General features: G+C 38.9%; 1 long non-coding RNA gene and 1 pseudogene across 2 annotated transcripts in view; one reads left to right on the forward strand and one right to left on the reverse strand.

Moving 5' to 3' along the window:
- The window catches only part of LOC126499026 (uncharacterized), a 135103-nt gene extending 133424 nt beyond the window's left edge, over positions 1-1679 (reverse strand). The window contains exon 1 of one of the 2 annotated variants that reach the window (XR_007590952.1): positions 1557-1679. This is a non-coding gene — a long non-coding RNA (uncharacterized lncRNA). The remainder of the gene's footprint in view (positions 1-1556) is intronic. The other variant, XR_007590951.1, reaches the window with a different exon arrangement.
- Positions 1-5415, forward strand: part of LOC126499024 (amine sulfotransferase-like) — a 279216-nt pseudogene extending 273801 nt beyond the window's left edge.
- The last annotated feature ends 150 nt before the right edge of the window (positions 5416-5565 follow it).

The raw sequence follows: 5565 nt of genomic DNA on the forward strand, positions 1-5565 counted from the left end.
GAGAGAGAGAGAGAGAGAGAGAGAGAGAGAGAGAGAGAGAGAGAGAGAGAGAGAGAGAGAGAGAGAGAGAGAGATGCCAAGCAGTATTCTTTTGTCAAGGCATCTCGTTAATTGAAGCAAGTTCTATGTCTTAAATACTCCTCAGTGAGGAGCTTGGGCAGAGGGAACTGGGGAAGGGGGAAGGAGGAAAGGAAAAGAGGGGCAGTTGCAAGGTCAGTGATTAGAACACCTGCTGTTAGTGATAAGCAGCAAACAAAGAAGACACTCTGAGGTGCTGGCTGAAGCTTGAATCTCCAAGGTGAGCACACAATGTCTTAGTTAATTTTAAGTTTTCTGTCTCAAGATTTCCACCTAAGGCCCGGTGAGAAGCCTGAAGTGGCTCCTGACACTTAACTTCCTTCATACATTTTACTGCAGATGACAGTATTTCATTTCATTTTTAATGTCTGAATAATAATATATTTTATTATATAATATAAATACATAATATATTTATTGTTATACTAATAATATATTGTATTTGACATATATCATAAATTCTTTACTGTTTCATCTATTGGTGGACATTAGGCCAAGTCCATATCTCGAAGCTGAAGATGCGTAGCAATAACACTAGATAACAGTAAGGTTTTGAATGGTGACTTCATTTCTTTTGGCTATATTCTCAGGGAGGCTAGACTTAACTTGATAACCCACTTCACTAAAGTTTCCCATGCTCACTACTAAAGGCCAGCAAACAGCAATGAGGCATGTAACTACTGTAAATTGTGGACAATTACAGCCATAGAAAATTATTTGACAGATGAGACAAGTTCTCCATTTTTATGAATCTATAGAATATTTTTTGATTGGTCTCAATTAAACAGTATCTTAAAATGCTGTGTAAATCAAAGAAAAATAGTTAAAGTTCACCAAATTCTGGTACTTATTGAAATACTGATTAATGAAAACTAAGTGAATGGCTTCTCTGTGACAGACTCCAAAACAAGAGTAAACAAGGACTGACCTTTTTGTGGAGCCTATGAATTGAAAAAGAAGGCAAAAAGTAAATGCACAAAGTAAAAACTCCCTAAGTGTACCTTGGCTGGCGACATGGCTAAGCAGATAAAGGGGCTTCCAATGTGTACCTGACAACCAAAATTCAATTCTCACAGCCTCCATAAAAGGTGGAAGGCCAAAAATAACTCCTTAAATTTGTCTTCTGAGCTCCACCCATGTGGCACAATCTCCCATCATGCACCAAGCACGTTGTATGCTCACATGCATACATGCACACAAACACACACACACATACACACACATTATGATTTAGTAGCTCCAACCCCTAATCCAAGCCCATGGGACACTACTAATGGAAGACCATGCCTAACTTTGAGAGCCGCATAGACTTCATACTGACATTCCAGGCCAGCTTAGGCTACAGTCTCAAAAGAGCTGTGTTTTATTAACGGTTTATTCTGTAACAATTACAATAAATAATTTCAGTTTTACTTCACCCCATTTCTATGATGTTTTCATGTGTTGAACAATCTTTGCATTCCAAAAGTAAATCCTACCTGTTCATGTTACACACTGGCTGTAACTCACACCACCATTATAAGGTCGGTAACTTCTTAACCCACGACTTTTTCAGGACCTCAGGGGCTCAGTGCTTAAAATCTGCAGTTTTCTGGAAAAAGAACTGAGTGAAGAAGATGTGGATGCTGTTGTGAGACAAGCTACATTTCAGAACATGAAATCTGACCCGCGAGCAAATTATGAAGATATTATAAAAAAGGAAATTGGGACAAGAAATGATCAGGGAACATTCCTCCGCAAAGGTGATATTTACTAGTCTGTAATAGCAAAAAAAAATAATGTTGAGTGTTCCTAGAATACTTTGAAGAAATAATACATGTTTCTAAAATATTTCTTCAGGTGATAATGACATAATGACATTTGGAAATTTCAAGCATTTTAGTTGACAGAGAATTTGAAGGCTTTGTAGTAGTTTTAGTTAAGAATCTGACAATTTCATTTACTAAATACATATGACTTTCCTTCTTTTTAGGCCACACAAATGAATCTTTAAAGTATGTCAGTGGTCTTGTCCTAGGAAATAGATGTGTTAGAAGTTAAGACTCTAATTGATATTGTGCTATTGTTTTGTTGGAGTTGTTTTTTTATTTTGCTTTATTTTGGTTTTTTATCTTGTTTAGTTGGGAGTGTGTGTGTGTGTGTATTTCAAAGAGAGAGAGAGAACGTGTGTTTCTCAGTGTAGTCTAAGCAACCACAGCTCCCTTAAATTTATAATCCTCCTGTCTCTACTGCACATGCTCCCTGAAAACTAGGATTACGACATGGGGATATACTGCTTAGACAAGAACAATTTATTTACTATTTTTATAGGATATTGGACAAGTAAACTTACTGTCTATCTATATTGAAAACAAAGTTTAAAATGCTGCTTCCTGATGTATGAGGGTTTTTACATCATAAAAATTAGAGTTATGTCATAATAACTTTATCTGACATGAATTCAATAAAGTAAACAGGCAATAAACTTATTATGATCTCATTATATGCCCAGAGATATGAGTAAGAATGAACATTTCCCTCTTGATACCATTTTAACTTATCATTGTTGTATTAGCTTATTTTAAATATTGCTGGGTTTTTATATTTTTCACGAACTCTTTTATTTTGTCTCTTCTGCCACTTAACATCAATTCTCACATCTCATTTCTCAGCAAGCCTAAATGTCTTACCCATGATAGCTCACCATCCGTTCCAAATCAAATAATAATGTCATCCTCTCGGACAGCTAAGGACCCTAAATGACTGTTTTCATTTTAACTAGTGTAGTGATCATTTCAAATTCATACTCAGTAAAACCACAACAGTAACCACTCTGAAGATCTATGTAGCCTTGACTTAATTTGCTAAAACCCTCTGGGTCTCATTTTTTTCTGTTTAAAAATAAAGAACCAAACAGCATATACCTCAAAAGACTGTGTTTGAAATATACTGTGTTTGAAGTCTCAGTGTTTTCTTAGTATAATGATTGGCACATTGTAAAATGTACTTTTAAAATTCTAATATATATTTTTAACTTTTAAGGTTTTTATTCTAAAAATTGGCTACAACTCAGTGGTAGTAGCTAGTGATATCTATTTATTTTGTTGCTACTCGTGAAGTTTCTTCTGTAATGAGAGGAGAGATAGTCAAGCTAACTCTCCTGAGAGGGATGTGCAGTGTCAGCTGTAGAGAGTAGAGTGAGTTGGGTGGACTATGCTCTGATACTGCTACTTATGTAGGTGTTATCCTGTGCTTCTCCCATTAGGAACCATTGGAGACTGGAAGCATCACTTGACTGTGGATCAGAATGAAAGATTTGACAGAATATTCAACAGGAACATGAAAAACATTCCCTTAAAGTTAATCTGGGATATAAATGAGGAGTAGAATTTTAATTACCACGTGAATCAATCATATAAAAATGTACTAACCAAAGGCCATACTTAAATATTAAAATTAATTTCTTCCACTCACTTAACTATGAATTATAAGCCACAATTCTCGAACAATATAATTAACTTATGTTTTGATTACTGGCAATAACATTGATTTTAAAGTTAGCTATTAGCAATGGTATATTTCACAAAAATAGTATAACAAAAAACATAAAACTTGTCTTGTAGTCTTCAGAGATTCTTCTATAGTTCACATTTTCTTTACCTTTAATTAATACAGGATCAAATAAACACTAAAAATCCATTTAATCTTATACTTAATTTTAATTAATTGCTTTCAAAATCAATATGACTGTTCAAATGTGCTGTGTGAAATAAACAGAAGTGTCATATAAAACATTTATGCCTTTTAAAATTAATATAACAGATCTTAGCTTGTAGTAAAAACATAAAAGTCAAAGATTAAACATATGGTGGTTTTAGTGTGGATGCCCAGGATCTGGGCTCACACCTAGAGACATATGGGGGTTCAAGGCCCATGCTGCTATTGGGTCCATGCCGTTTTAAATGACCTGCACTGCCAACCAGGTTCATGGTGACACCTGAGCCCAGGCTGCTGCAAAGGACTATGAATCCATCATCCAGTCACAGATGGGATCTGTATTGATCAGTGAGGAGTGAGGAGCAAGGGGGTTGCTTTCCCTTGCCCACACCACCATGTGGCAGATCATGGGGCTAGCTCTCTCACTCTCAGTCTTCAGGGTCTGCTCACCCACACCCGCACAAGGAGGGACAGCTCTACTGTGCTGCCCTGAGGATGTCCAGGGTCTGCTCTCCAGACTGGTCAGTGAGGGTCAGGGCTAACTCTGTGAAGCCCTGTCCTCAGTGCTTTTGGAGGATAAAGGAATCATGGACATCAACACAATGGCAATCATGGCAGGGTCATAGACCCTGATATGGCCACTGACAGCAATCTAGGCCCAGATGACCCCATGGCCCTGAGTGGCAGCACAGATTACTCAGATCTACATGGCCTCAACAGAGACTCAACCCTTGGACAGTAACTTGACCCTAGGTAACAGCCCACACTCCTGATGCTTGTGTGGCCCTTGGTGGCTCTAAAGTCCATGCACACAGCAGAGCATGCACAACATGTCACGTGTGCAGTACACTAGAGCTTACGCATTTGGCAGGGGGCAGGTAACCAGGCCTGTGAGCATGAGAATAGGAAAGCTGCATCCTCCCTCATATGCCAAGGGATGGCAAGGGTAAGGGAAATGTGCCCTCACTGCCCACCCCTTGCCACCTAAATCACACAGGAGAACCAACCTGGGGGGGCATGAGAATGGAAGAGCTGGTTCTGCCTTCACCAGGTGACTGGGCGAAACAGTGGAGCTGGCCTTGGCAGTGTAAATATGAATAGGCTGGACCTGAGGGTGTAATATCAGGAGAACTGGCCCTGTTCTTTGCTGTCTGCTGCATCAAGTGAGAGAGCCAGGGCTGTGTTGGAGAGCTCTCCCAGGTAGTGATGGTGAAGGAAAGCTGGCAGGCTGACTAATTCAGCCTCCACCAGATCCAGAACCTGGTCTATGAGTTGGCCCACCCCAGCATCCACCGAATCTATGAATTGTTGGAGCATGTAATGAGCCCAGACCTGCAGATCTGCAGATCCAGAGCTACCAGATCTCTATGACACAAGGCAACAATGGGATATCCAAGAGCAAACCCAGTGGGTGCCCAGTATCCAAGGCATAGCAGAAGCCAAAGGCCTCAAACCAGACCGATGAGCATTGCAATGAACACTTACAAGTTAAGGTGTATGGACTAAAGAGTATACAGTGTGACTCACTATTTCACCCAACACCATCCACGCTGAGAGACTTCTTGTTTTTTGTTTGTTTGTTTGTTTTTGTTTTGCGCTTTTCTTTTAAATTTTATTTTATTTTGTGGGTGGAAGTTGCAAGAGCTGAAGGTAGAAATGAGGAGATAGGAAGATGAGTGGGATTGGGATACATAGTGTGAAATCCACAATGAACCAATAAAAAGTTAAATAAAAATACTGCTGGTTTAATTACAAGGTATTAGGATGAAAACAGTTCTGTCTGCAACATAT

The sequence above is a fragment of the Alexandromys fortis genome, unplaced genomic scaffold (genome assembly GCF_014885135.2).
Source record: "Alexandromys fortis isolate MF-2015 unplaced genomic scaffold, M_Fortis_MF-2015_v1.1 scaffold_14, whole genome shotgun sequence".
In the NCBI taxonomy this organism is placed as follows: Eukaryota; Metazoa; Chordata; class Mammalia; order Rodentia; family Cricetidae; genus Alexandromys; species Alexandromys fortis.